At 39.6% G+C, this 15,378-nt stretch overlaps 1 protein-coding gene across 2 annotated transcripts in view; it reads right to left on the bottom strand.

Moving 5' to 3' along the window:
* Positions 1-15,378, bottom strand: part of LOC129706138 (ninjurin-2-like) — a 149,133-nt gene that overhangs the window by 110,426 nt on the left and 23,329 nt on the right. The gene's annotated exons all lie outside the window — the stretch shown is intronic.

Genomic DNA, 15,378 nt, shown 5'->3' with positions numbered 1-15,378 from the left:
CCTGGCTCTCAACACCAGCAAAACCAAGGAACTAATTGTGGACTTCGGAAGGGGTAGGATGGGGACCCACAGTCCCGTTTATATCAACGGGTCGATGGTGGAAAGGGTCAAGAACTTCAAATTCCTAGGTGTGCATATTTCCAAAGACTATCAGACTATTAAACACAACTTCAAACAAACTATGAACTATAACAGCCTATTGCACTTTATCTGTGTATTTATGTGTGTATATATATATTCTATGGTATATGGTCACACTGATTTGATCTGATCTGTATTTATGCCTAAAATATTCTATTGTGCTACAGCAAGCACGAATTTCAGTGTCCTATCTGGGACACATGACAATAAACTCCCTTGACTTGACGACGAAAGAGAATTCTCCTCATGAAACATGATGAGATATTTTCTATCCATTAGACCGTGACATTCAAGCAGAATTAGGCCCATCAGATCTGCTCTGCCATTTGATCATGGCTGATCGATTCTTCCCTCTCAACCCCATTCTCCCGTCTTCTCACGTAACCTTTGATACCCTTTCTAATCACACCTATCAATCTCAATTTAAAATATATCTGACGACTTGGCCTCGACAGTGAACTGTGGCAATGAATTCCACATGTTCAATAAAGTCTGGCCAAATAAATTCCTCTCCATCGCCATTTTAAAGGCGCATCCTTTTATTCTGAGGCTGTTCCCTCTGGTCCTGGAGTCTCCCATGACTGGAAACATCCTTTTCAATGCTATAAGCCCAACATAATTTTATTTTCCACTTTTCAATCTCTCTCAGACAGACCAGATGCAGTTAGCAAGTCTACCCCACACCCTCTAAGCCATCACCAACACCAACTGCATAATTCAATCTCCCATAGACTATACACCGTGGCGTCGGTCATGACACCGGATCAGCAATGACCACACAGGCACTTGTCATAAGGTGAACTCACCCAATAGGCTTTATTTCCAACTACAAACAAACATGTCTAGCAGGTCCCAGTCCACCCAATGTCATTTCTGAGCTAGGGGGGATATTATGGATGAAACATAGAACTAGTGTGAACATGTGTGATCTTTGGTCAACCGAAGAGCCTATTTCCATGCTGTATCTGTAAACCCAACTAAACTGAAATCCATTCAAGCCCTTCATATCCAGCTTGCTTCACAGTGCACCCAGAAATTCTCTGCAAAATAGATTTCCTAGATTCTCCACTGCTATGTTGCTCACTGTTAATGGTATTGTGGAAAAAACAAACGAGTCTAATGTGTATTATGTTGAAATTGGCTTTTGATTTTTTAATTTATGTATGTATATATATGTTATGTATATGTGTATGTGTGTATATGTGTATATGTATGTATGTATATATGTACATGTATATGTATGTATGTGTGTATGTATTTATGTATATATATATATGTATATATATAATTTTCCTTTTATTTATTCATTTTCATCTTTTCCTTTCTTTTTTTTTAAATCGTTCAAAATAAAGATATCAATATCAATTTAAAAGAAAAGATCAGCATCGTTGACCCCGCCGTTAGCAGCTATGTGGAATATGCAGACTGTCCACCTGTTCATCATAAGTAAATGCCCAACAGAAAGCTAGCATAATGTGGTCAATAGTTTTATGAGGGTATAACTAATATTTCACATGGAGTGCCTAATTTTTGGAGATATCCTCATTCATTGTATTCTGGATATAAAGATGTTCTCGGCTGAATCACAGCTATTGTTCATTCTGACTGAGTAAAAGAGATTACAGTTTTAGTGACTGTACTGTGATTCTCTGTTGTGTAAATATTTCGGTGTAATTAGTGTTACTGAGGGGTAGTTTTACAGCACTAAATGTGTATAGCATGATTTCAGTTGGCTACGTTCAACACTATCAGCGTTGTGCAGGTGAAAGGGCTTCAATGGTTCGTTCAGGGCTACGGAATCAGGCATTTGTGGGGAGGAGAGAGATCGGGAGGGTACTGGTGAACTCTTCCACATTGCACATTTTGGGTGGAGTGGGAGGGAGCAAGTCATTGTAAACTGTCCCAGCAACCTGTGGACTGTGAACTCAGCGTTAGCAGGAAAGTTGAGAAACTTTCTGAAAGGAGGCAGAAAGCAATAACCTTGCAGCATAGCCTTTGAGTTCATGTGATCTTTTGACGGCGTTATCAGTTCATCGGGCCACTTGACGAAATACAATGAGGGTCAACAAATCACGTTATGTGGCCTGTTCAAAGAATGACTCAGGGGATCACGTAATTAGCACAACATCTAAGGGCACAGAAAGTTCCTCGCTGACAGAGTTTCTTGAGCTCAACATAGTTTTAATGGCAAGGACAACGTTTGTATTGGTGAGGACAGCAGGTCTCTGAATGCCAGCAAAGTTTTTAACTTACTAAAAGCAATTTATCTGAAGGATAAAATTAATAAAGACACAAGAAGAGCAAGTTACATGGTGTATAGGACCAAAGCTATCATAAATTGCAGGAATTGCGAGTAGCTGTTAAACCTGACAGAGATGAAATCATAAAGAGATAGAAAAATTAGGAAGATAATTTAAAATTAGGAAATTTATTTTTTATTATTTTTCTTTGCAGAGAATATAGATCACTGCAGCACAGGAACAGGCCCTAGGGACCACAATGTCAATGCTGAGCATAATGGAAAGGATACAACGGATGATGGTTGATAGGGTGAGAAATAATGTCAAAGAAATAAATAGTTATTATTTTTTATTGAAAATGGGGGAATCTTAAGGTAGTGTATCATGGGTTACAAGTTGACTTTCCATTAGTGGTAACTTTAAAAGAGGAACTAATACTGAATTCTTTGCTGTTTTGAAGTAGGCATTAACACTTTGAAAATAAAACATTCTCACTGCTAAAGAATGTGGCAACAGAATGATTAGTGGCTGTGGGCAGGAAAGTGAGCCAGACTGCCAATGCAACATGTTATTACAAAAGAGAATTATGTATTTGCATGACATAATGCAACTATTCATAGTCTTTTTAAGGATTATTTGTGACAATAAAGAATAGCATGTTATGTGGAATTCTGAACACAAAAGTTCAATTGAAGGCAGATTAAAACAATTGGAAATTAATTTTGAAAGAGATGCCACTCTTGTCCTTCAACTCTGTGTTCTGAAATTGAGTTGGTCCTGTCTTGCATGTTGAGACGATGTGACATGTTTAAAATGAGACATGGATTCACATCTTTGAACTTCACATGGTGTTAACTAAGCCATTGAGGAAAAGTGTTCAAATTAAGAACTTGTGCTAAGCATCACAGAGCCAGTCACCACTGGCATTTCACTGCACCTCCAAGCTGTTAGTCTGAAGAAGGCTCTCGACCCGAAACGTCACCGATTCCGTCTCTCCATAGATGCTGCCTGTCGTGCTGAGTTACTCCAGCATTCTGTGCCTATCTGCGGTTTAAACCAGCATCTGTGGTTCCTTCCTACACAGCTGGAGGATATCTTGACAGCTACCAGCATATTTTCCCAGCTGGGCAGATATTAAATATATATATTAAAATCGTAGTGGAACGTGAAACTTAAGGCAGAGGTTGAAATAGGTTTTGCCCCTGGGATGAAATATGAATTTGTTAGTTTGGTGTGCTGAACCAATTCTTGATATTAGAGTTGATTACATTGATAAAGGAAATCAATTCATAGATAGAACAGACAGTAAGAACCTTTTTCCCCAGGGTGGAAATGTCAAGTGTGAGCTTTAATGTGAGAGGGAGAAAGTTTAAGGGAGATATGTAGGGCTAACACACAGAGAGTGGAAGGTGCATGGAACGAGCTGTCAAGAGTAAACTTAGAAATGTACAACACCAAAACAGGCCCTTATGGCCCACTTCGTCCTTGCCAATTGTGTTACCCATCTACGCTAAACTCATTTGCCCATGCAAGGCCCATATCCCTCTATTTCTTTCCTATCCATATGTCTTTTCAAATGTTTTTAAACATTGTAACAGTATCTGGCACCACTACTACCTCTGGCAGCATGTTCCACTTACCCATCATATTCTGCGTGAAAAACGTATTCCTCACATCTCATTTAAAATGTTCCCATCTCACATTAAGCCTATGCCCTCTAATTCTAGACTCCCCTGCCCTGGGTAAAACATTCTGACTATTACTATTTTGTAAACCTCCAGATCGTCTCACCACTCAGCTTTCTAACATCTAGTTAGAATAAATTCATTCTACACAATCTCCCCGTACAACCGCAGCCCTCCATTGCAGGCAACGTTTTGGTGAATCTCTTCTGTACTTTTGCTATTGCTGCCACATCCTTCCTGTAGTGGGGCGACTATAACTTTACACAAGACTGTAAATGTAGGCTAACGTTTCGTACAACTGCAACATGGCTTCCCAACTCTTACACACAATGCCTCAGTCCATGAAGGCGAACATACTAATGGCCATTGCACAACCCTATCCACCTGTTTTCCCACTTTCAAGTAGCTTTGGACATGCTACCCATGGTATCTCTGCATAACAATGCTCTGAAAATCTTCATCATTTACTCTTTATGTCCTAACAGAATTTTACCTCTAAGTGCATTACTTTGCACTTGTCTGGATTAAATATCATTTGCCTCTGCTCCACCCATCTTTCCATCTGATCTGTGTCCCACTGTGTCTTTAAACAATCTTTTTGTTTAATTCTATGAGAGCAAAATATAATAAACAATGGCGATATCTCAACAGGTTTTACCTAGCTATGATCATTTTTTCTTTAAATTGAGTTTCTTTCATCTTTAGGTATTTCCAACAACAGTAACTTTTCCTTATATTATGCCATTGTGCCTCTAATTGTTAATACATTTCTATTAAATTCTCAATTGTAATGCTGTTATTTCGAATAGATCTGAACAAGGAACACAAGAACACCAATTAAAGTTGGAGGACATGTTAATTACGTGACAACCAGCATCATTGAAGTTTAGTCACAAAATGTTGGAGTAACAGGCAGCATCTCTGGAGATATCTGGAGATGGAGTGATATCTGGCGATGGAGTGATATCTGGAGATGGAGCATTTTGTGTCTATCTTTGATTTAAACCAGCACCTGCAGTTCCTTCCTATACATCATTGAACTTTATATTGGATCCCTGTTTGTTTAAATTGTCGGTAACAATTCTGTCATTTTTGCCAGTTCAAATTCAGATAGAAGCTTTTCAAATAAGGGAATAAAATTGAAATGTTGTTGTATGCATGGAATGCTGGAGGTTGTTTTAGTGTTATTTAGTGTTTCGAGGTGAGGGGCACTTTTTTAAGTGATCCTTTGGTCATGGTAGTCATTTCTATCCAGAATATTATCAGCTCTATATTGGAGAATCTGGAAATGGAGAAGTGAGTTGAGTTTTTAAACTGGTCAAGGTGCTAGAAACTAAAATCTACATTCCCAATTGTCTAAAATGCTGCTAGAAGTCTGCTTGCAGTTTCTGTTGCTCATTTTTGTATCATTACCGATTGCTGAAACTCTACTCCCACTGCACCTGAGTTTACATGATGATCTCAGCACAATTTTCTAAGGATAACACCATTGTTTGATTTCAGTCCAGTCCATCCAGAAAAAAAAACACATTAAGCAATGTCTCTTTTTGTCCTTTGTCCAAATTTCTAAAAGTAATTTCAAACGTTTTACAGCTATTTGCCTTAAATTTAATAACTTTCACTGGCCATCCAGACAAATAAATTTTAAATATTCGGCTTGGACATCCTTTACTACACTGCAATAGTTTCAACAAAATTTCAATTAAATTTGTATGACATAACTCTCTTTCCTTAAATCTATGTTGGTCTATCGTAATCATCAATTGCTTCCACTGTAGGTATTGATGCATTTCTGTACTATGACACTATTCTCATTAAGCTGATGTTCCTAATAATTCAGTTTGACATTTTTTTTATTCCTTGAAGAAAAGCTTGTAATCATCCAACTGCTTCACCCTCGGGCTCTTAAAATGACTTGTTCCAAATGACTTGACACAGTTTCCATATCCAAAGATTTTTGAAAGATTTCCCCCAGCTTTCTAAAGTGCACACCCTCATCAGGGCATAGTTCTGGTTCCAATTTTGTGTTCAATGTCATTTCCTTATCTGCAGTCCTTTATCTATTGCTCTACTTCCCCGTCTTGCAGCTTTTCATTTCCATTGTCTGACCTTTCTGCTAAAAACTAAGGCAAATACTTAATTAGCATTGCCACCATCATTCCATGTTCTAATTAGCTACAGAGTATTCAAATATCTTTCACTAACATATTTTTTAAAATATTTTTATTATTTTATTTTATAATTGTTTGCTCCTCAAGATGTATGTAAACATAAGAATTGCATTTCAAAATTAATGGTTGAAGAAGTGTTAATACTAAATTTTGTACAACATTAAAATCTATAACATCATGCAACGCCTATTTTATCCAGTAGCTGCAGCAGAAAAACATTTCCTTTAGTCTTGTTTCTTGCACAACCAGTTAATAAATTTAAATTATATTAATTTACAAGAAAATGAAAAACATTATTTTAAACAAAGCAGAGAATAGTAGGAAGGAGACATATTTTTTAGTATTCCTGGCATGCAGGCATCATTGGCAAAGGCAACATTTAATACACGTTAATGCACATCCCCAATCACCATTGGGAAGATTTTGCAACGTTGCGCACTTCTTCAACTGTTGCAGTCTGCGTGATTTATCTGCCAGATGAACAATAAGCTTGAATAGGTGCCCAGCAGCCCTATTCCATAGATGCCATTAATGGCCAAGATGAGAGAGGGGATGTCTGCACAAAAGCTAATAAAAGAATTGAAGTGAAAACAAATAGTGTCACAAATCTTTACTGGTAGAAGTAACACATTTCAGGAAGTTAGCTATTCAGCTCGTTGACAGGAGGATCTTTGACACACAAATTAACTTTTATATCATAAAAGCATGTATTCATACAAAATAAATTGATTTGTTGGTTTACCATTGACTCCATACCTCCATAAGAAGAAGTTCTTATTAATTTGTCTTTCTGAGGATGAGAGAAACACAGATCAGGCCACATGAAGAATGAATGTCCTGTTCACTCATGAAGGATTTCATTGTATGATTGGATATTAGTGAGATAAGCTAATCCAATGACCATACTCTTATAAAATACGGACATAAAATATGTGATAAATATCTTAGCCTTTCTAATTGTTTTATTCTGTTGAAATATTTGTGGTTTATTCCAGTTAAATACATACATTCAAGATGGCCAAATCAACCTCACATGTTTCATGAAAGTATGTGAAAGTAGAGGCATAATGATTTTAAAATCTATTAAGACATAGACCAACTCCAGTGCCTCCAGTAACAACTATATTTAGCCACCGTGAGAGAGTACAGCTGCACTGCTGTCAACACTTTAAACGATGAGAGTAACTCCCACATGTGAAAAGTCATGAGAGAAGATGAAAGGGAGAATGGCCATTTACACAGAGTGCACCAGAACAGGCCAGAAACATTGTCGTTAAAATAATCATTAGAGAATGAGGTAATAAGATTTTTATACTTTCTCCATCCACACTGTCAAATACATACTCAATGACTCAAAAATCTTCTCTCAAACAAGCCATAAGCATTAATGTAGACTTTTGTTAAGAGTCAGTTAACGTCCATTTATTAGCAATTCTGAGGTTCCCACCTGCTTTAAAAGGGCATCAATAATACCGGTGCCCAAGAACAGCAAGGTGACGTGCCTCAATGACTATCGACCAGTGGCACTAACGTTGGTGGTGATGAAGTGCTTTGAGAGGTTGATCATGGCGCAAATCAACTCCTACCTCGACCCACTGCAGTTCGCTTACCGCCACAACAGATCAACGGTGGATCCGATCTCGCTGGCTCTCCAATCCGCTCTGGACCACTTAGACAACAAAAACTCATATGTCAGGCTGTTATTCATTGATTACAGCTCGGCATTTAACATAATCATCCCCTCCAAGCTGGTTACAAAACTCTCAGAACTGGGTCTCTGCGCATCTCTCTGCAATTGGATCCTCGACTTCCTCATTCACAGACCACAGACTGTTCGTATTGGTGGAAATGTGTCAACGTGGATAATAATCAGCACGGGAGCACCTCAAGGTTGCGTGTTCAGCCCCCTGCTGTACTCACTCTATACTCATGACTGTGTAGCCGGTCATAGTGCGAAATCCATCATCAAGTTTGCTGACGACACCACTGTTGTGGGACGTATCACTGATGGGGATGAGTCAGAGTGTAGAAGTGAGATCGACAGACTGACCAAATCGTGCCAGCACAATAACCTGGCTCTCAACACCAGCAAAACTAAGGAACTGATTGTGGACTTTGGAAGGGGTAGGATGGGGACCCATAGTCCCGTTTATATCAATGGGTCAATGGTGGAGAGGGTCAATAGCTTCAAATTCCTGGGGGTGCACATCTCTGAAGATCTCTCCTGGTCCGAGAACACTGATGCAATTAAAAAAGAAAGCTCATCAGCGCCTCTCCTTCCTGAGAAGATTACAGAGTCGGTATGTCAAGGAGGACACTCTCGAACTTCTACATGTGCACAGTAGGGAACATGTTGACCGGTTGCATCGTGGCTTGGTCTGGCAACTTGAGCGCCCAGGAGCGGACAAGACTGCAAAAAGTTGTCAACACTGCCCAGTCCATCATCGACTCTGACCTCCCTACCATCAAGGGGATCCATCGCAGTCGCTGCCTCAAAAGGGCTGCCAACATCATCAAGGAACCACACCATCCTGGCCACTCACTCATCTCCCCACTGCCTTCAGGTAGAAGGTACAGGAGCCTGAAATCTGCAACATCCAGGTTCAGGAATAGTTGCTTCCCCACAAACATTAAAATCAACTAAAACAAAACTCTGATTATTAATAGCCCATTGCACTTTATCTGTTTATTTATGTGTGTATATATATATTCTATGGTATATGGTCACACTGATCTGTTCTGTTCTGTTCTGTATTTATTTATGCCTACTATATTCTGTTGTGTTGAAGCAAAGCAAGAATTTCATTGTCCTATCTGGGCCACATGACAATAAACTCACTTGAATCTTGAATCTTGAATTTCAAATGTTTACTGAATCACAACAAAGAAGACTTCACAGCAGTGCATGCATCCTTGCTGTTTCTTAGTGAAATAGCATGCAGAGTATGGAACAATGTGTGGGATAGACGGTGAACTCTTGCAGATGCGTCTGGTTTATTTAGGTTTCCACTCAGAATGCACACATGCGCACAATGGTGTACACATAATACACATACATACTTTCATCCTCTATGACATTATAGTGCACACTTCTTTCTCTGGTATTGTTCTCAGGTGCACATAGACAACTCATCAATGTATGCGCCAGTCATGACCTTTTGATTGTATTTTTTAGCTGTTCCTACGATTATAGAAGCTATCCTTCTGATCTTCATTCTCCTTCAGATAACCAAGGCAAGAACCATTGTTTTAGAATGAAAAGCTAGTGATTGCTGCCGTCACAATCCTATATTGTTGGGGAATGAGAGTTAACAGAATGGAGCTTCTGGCAGCTCACAAAGTCTGTGGCATTGTGTGTATAGGCAGAGATGACCATGTGAGCCCTGTCAAAAGATGCCCTGGATGTGAAAAACTGCACCATCATCTCGTTCTGCTGTCATGATGAAAACATGTTTGTTTTTCTAGGTGGACAATGCATCTGAGCCGTCCCCGATGTGGTGTTGAATTGACCGATGTTGCATGTGATGGAGCAGATTATGCCTGAGGTATACAAAATGAATGTCAACTTAACTCCACATTTTCTTTGTGCAGGTGATAACAATTCACACTCCAACCGACAACATGCTGAATCTGCTCAAACAATTTCCCGATACACATTCCCGAGTCAACATATTGTCAGCGGTGTGAATAATAGTAGATTCAAATAATCATCTCATGTTGCAGGTGAACTAGTTTAGTATTCTCTGTTTCATTCTCCTCTTCCACTGGAAGCAAAGAATGCTCAAAATAACTCCTACATCTTGAATTACAGCAAATGAAACCTTCTTATTTGGGTACTAATTTAGCGGTGAAGAGACAACGATTAGTTTCTTTGAACAATGTTTATTACGAACTTGTTCTCTGACACAACAAGTCAAACACACGCGACTGGCCACAACAGTGGTCGTCGAACAACTGACGTGGGAAAAGCGAAACCATGCGAAAATCCCGACCCCTACCGGGTCACCGGCTTCCGACCACTGGGTTCGATATTGGCGAGCACCAGCAGGTGCCGCTGCACTATTTAAGTTTATCAAGCAAAAGTGAAGCAGAACAAACTCTCCATCATAGAATTAATTCCCCACAAGTGTTAAATTTTACAATCTAAGCATATGGATACACTGACAAGAAGATGGAACAACAAAAAAAGTTGAAACATTATGTTGTGTTGGTGATTAGCAAGCAAATCCTGTACTCCACAAGTAGGCATTCAGATACTTGATTCCTCACAAAACATGCTTTAGGCAAGACCTACATTGGATCAGCCCCAATATATTGACAAGTGATACACAATTAAAAGCAAACTCAGCCCTGCCCAGTCACCTCAACTTGCCCTCACTAATTACAAACTCCTGGACATGGTTACAACGCCATCTTCATCACCAAACCATCGTTCGTAACTTAACTGTTGCAGATCAGCTGCTGCTTAGGAACAGGGACTACATAGTCTCTGCACACTACTATGAAGAACCACCAAATAAGTACATAGTGATCACACCACCACCAGCACTCAATTTGTCTGCTATCTCAGCGTTAATCTTGATCTTGAAAAGAACATGGAACATGGATGATTGAGAGGAAATTTGATTACGTTTGAATATACAATCATGGCTGGTTCAGATAACGTCGGTAAAGGGAAGCCATTCCTGTGAGTGATGCCCCTGTCCCACTTAGGAAACCTGAACGGAAACTTCTGGAGACTTTGCGCCCCACCCAAGATTTCCGTGCGGTCCCCGGAGGTTCCCGGAGGTTTTTGTCAGCCTCCCTAATGGTCAAAAGTGTTATCCGCTTCTTCTATGTTCCAGCCATTATTTCAAAAAATTCAAAACCGGCTGCGACTAAAAATAGGTTGCCGTTTTAAAAATCGGTAATTTTTTATTCGAAGCCGGTTGCGATGCTAGTTGAAAGTGGTTGCCGGAGGTTGCTATGAGACTGCAGGGTGACTTGGACAGGTTGGGTGAGTGGGCAGATGCATGACAGATACAGTTTAATGTGGATACATGTGAGGTTATCCACTTTGGTAGCAAAAACAGGAAGGCAGATTATTATCTAAATGGTGTCAAGTTGTGAAAAGGGGAAGTACAACAGGATCTGCGGGTCCTTGTTCATTAGTCAATGAAAATAAGCATGCAGGTACAGCAGGCAGTGAAGAAAGCGAATGGCATGTTGGCCTTCATAACAAGAGGAGTTGAGTATAGGAGCAAAAAGGTCCTTCTGCAGTTGTACAGGGCCCTAGTGCACACCTGGAGTATTGTGTGCAGTTTTGGTCTCCAAATTTGAGGAAGGAATTTAGAAGATGAGAGGAGATCTTATTAAAACATAAGATTATTAAGGGTTTGGACACGCTAGAGGCAGGAAACATTTTCCCGATGTTGGGGGAGTCCAGAACCATGGGCCACAGTTTAAGAATAAGGGGTAAGCCATTTAGAACGGAAATGGAGAAACACTTTTCCACGCAGAGAGCTGTGAGTCTGTGGCTTCCACCGCCCTCAGAGGGCGGTGGAGGCCAGTTTTCTGGATACTTTCAAGAGAGAGCTAGATAGGGCTCTTGAAGATAATGGAGTCTGGGGATATGGGGAGAACGCAGGAACGGGGTACTGATTGTGGATGATCAGCCATGATCACATTGAATGGCGGTGCTGGCTCGAAGGCCTGAATAGCTTACTCCTGCACATATTGTCTATTGATCTAAGATAGTCATTTGGTCTCATGTACTCGAATTATTGCTTACAAATCTTTACTTGTGGGTGTTTTCTAGTTTCCAGAAAAAACATAGTTGAGAGCAGAAAAAGAGTTGGTATTAACAGTGCAGGAATCATAATTTCCTAAATATCTTGGACCAAATAGGGTTCTGTTTCCATGGAGTTCTGTTTCCATCCATTTTCCAATTTCCCAATGCAGAATGGTGTGATCACAATAAGCGAGTTCAGTATTCTGAAAAACGCAAGGAATCATGGGATTTGTCACAGTTCATTCGAGAAAAGGTGCCAGGTAGCGGGAGAGCGGGGTGTAACACAGAGCGAGAAGGGACAGATGCAAGTGAGAGACAGGGGGAGAGACTGGACCGGCGGAGAGACGGTGAGGGGTGGAGGAGAGAGAAGGGGGGTGAAAGATGTGTGTGTTTGTGTTTTGCTCACAGATATGTTTAGCTTAACATTCCGGAGTGCCGGGATTTGCACGTTGGTTGCAGATGCGGGGGGGGGGGGGGGGGGGGGGGGGGGGGGAGAGGGGGGAATTGTCTTAGCACTGGGAGTTCTATTGCCTATTGACCTGTTGAATTCCTCCAGCACTTTATTTTTTGCTCAAGATTCCAGCATCTGCAGTTTCTTGTATCTCCACGTTAAAAGTTACAATCACTTAGATCAACTGAACGGGACAGAAAGTATTCCACTTTCCAGCAGGGTGACAACATCTCTTCAAAACTGTGTTTGATGCAACAGTAAAAGAAGAATCACAAACCCATTAGCATCAACATAAAATGGAATTTGCTTTTAATGTTACAGAAACAGAATCCTCTGATCAGAGCTGTTGAATTTAGATAGCTTCAGTAAATGATTAGATTCAGCTTTTGAGAGGATACTGTTGAATGTATTTATGGACTGCTATTGTAGCAGTTGTTTCAATTTTGACAAGGAGATGAAATGACTTGTTGCAATACTATAGCAGAGTGTGACTTGATGATCTTTTAGCATCTTGGTGGTGCAGCAGGTTAGCAGATTTAATGAACACTGCAAACGTACAGACCTGAATTCACAGGTTAATGGAATTAAATTAGGCTCTGGAAACAGTTGGTGTGAGGTGTGCAAATGCTGTGGAGTTGGTCTCAATTCAATTCAGGGTGTGCATAAGTAAAATTTTGATACGGTAAATGCAGACGTTGGAGAGATGCAGTAGGCATGGCTCACCGCACATTTACAGGCATACATCTTTTTAGGGTTGTGAACCTTTATTGGCCTGGAGAAATAGCAGCTTTACTCCATTTCTGAACTGACAGCAGAGTGCTGAATTGTGATGTTGGGAGCAAAGGAGAAATTCATTCACTAGCATTCCTCACATACCTTTCATCTAGCGCATCAATATTTTTTAATACACTTCAATCACTTTGGTTACGTTCATTTTCATGAGTCTTTAATACTAACTGCTGCTGTCATCCAGACATATTTGGAACAGATATTTTACACACACACACACACACACACACACACACACCTTATTGCCCGCGTTGTTCAAAAGATGGTGATTTCTAGTAATGGAGTTGCTCACATGGAGTAAAGACGATCAAAAGGATGTTTGATGGAGTTGTGGAAGATCAGGATAAATTTAGAGAGGGCTGGCAGAGAGAGGCTGCTAGTATTGGATGGTGCATGGAACTTTTTCCAAGTGACAGAAAAAAGCCATGGGGCAACGGGCTGTGAGAGAGGAATTGATATCCAAATAGTGGATTTGACAAACTCACTGTACATAGAAATATTGGAAACAGATCCTTTTGGGGATTTCATAAGGGAATTAGATTGACATATGAGGAAAATTAATTTGCAGAGCACTCTGAAGGGGAATGAAGCTGATCAGATTGTTCAGAAAACTGTATTGACTATGGACTTAAAGGTCCCATTTTACGCTGTAATGATTCTGTGATTCTATGGTACTACTGCCTCTGTCTATTCATCATAATTCTTAGTGCCTTCCTAGCATTGATATACTGCACAACATAGATATCCAGCTTAATTCAATACTGGTCATCTTCTACATGACCTCTGACTATGTCCATGGTTCCCAATCCAGAGCTTCACCACACCACTATAAATTATGATGTTTTTATGTAATATACCATGATTTTGTATATATTTATGATATTTGATATACAATGCATTTTTAATGTAATGTTGTTGCCCCTTGTCTGGACCTTGAGACCGTAATAAAGTTTATTATTATTATTATTACATGAGAAAATGGGAAGATAAAAATGAACACCTGGAGAAATTAGATATAGCCAAGATAAATAGAGAGAGGAGTGTCAAATTATATTAAATGGGTAAAACAGACAGACATAGGGCACAGGACACCACAACTACCGTTGGCAGCACATTTGATACATATTACAATCAATTTGTCTGGCTTTCTCATCTTCCCTTCTTGTGGACGAGGCCCCTACCTATCAAGGCAGCCGAGTCCAAAACTCAAAGTACCAAAATTGCTCAAAACTAGAATTTTTAGATATATATTGCTTTTAACTAAATATTGTCTTCAGGAAGAGGGAGCTTAAACAGTAATGTTATTGACTTTAATATTCACCGGAATGAAAGCTGACTACAATTCTATTTTGTTGAAAAATGGTATCTGAAAGAAGTCTATTCATAGAGATATTTTAAATTATCCCTGACATCCCAAGCTTGCAGTGAAGTCTTGATGGTTGACAACATTTCATTTTCTTACATCAGATACACAGTATCAGCCAAAAACAAGGACAATTGTGACCAAGTGTGAATCCATTGCTTGAGGGTTTCAACTGAACCTCCCTGAATGCCTTTCCTCTTGCATACACCACTTAAACTGAAGCCAAGCATACATTTCACTGCCAAATCTGAACAGAGGCATATTATTTAAAAAGTCCTTAATAAGTATCACCATGATCCTCAGAGCTCTATTTATTGTGTAATGCTAGACACTGACTGTGACTTCCTCACTCTAAGCTATGTTAATATGTAAATTGAGAAACCAAAGTTGTGCATCTGTCAGAGAGGCATCATTTTCAGGTTTTGTATATTTATTGCAAGACACAAAAAACACGTCTGTTGACTTTTTAGTATAGAATTGTTATATGTATTCTAAGCATGAAATTTGCTTCAGTCGCACAATCTATTGTTTAACAGCTGAAATGTATAAAGATGGGACAGAAATGAGAATAGCAATTTACATAACAAGCAGTTCCAGTGGTATAATTCTGTGTGATCTCATCTGTCAGCAGATGCGGATATTATGTGATCTCATGAGGCAATACGCAGAATAGAACCTCGAAGCTTTGAAAAGCTGATGAAGGACACACCGCATTTTGTAACAGAGACCAATTTACATCATGTGCAATTTTAAGACAATTGGTAACTT

The sequence above is a fragment of the Leucoraja erinacea genome, chromosome 19 (genome assembly GCF_028641065.1).
Source record: "Leucoraja erinacea ecotype New England chromosome 19, Leri_hhj_1, whole genome shotgun sequence".
In the NCBI taxonomy this organism is placed as follows: Eukaryota; Metazoa; Chordata; class Chondrichthyes; order Rajiformes; family Rajidae; genus Leucoraja; species Leucoraja erinaceus.
The sequence above is the reverse complement of the archived record's forward strand: the minus strand, read 5'-3'. Positions and strand labels throughout refer to the sequence as shown.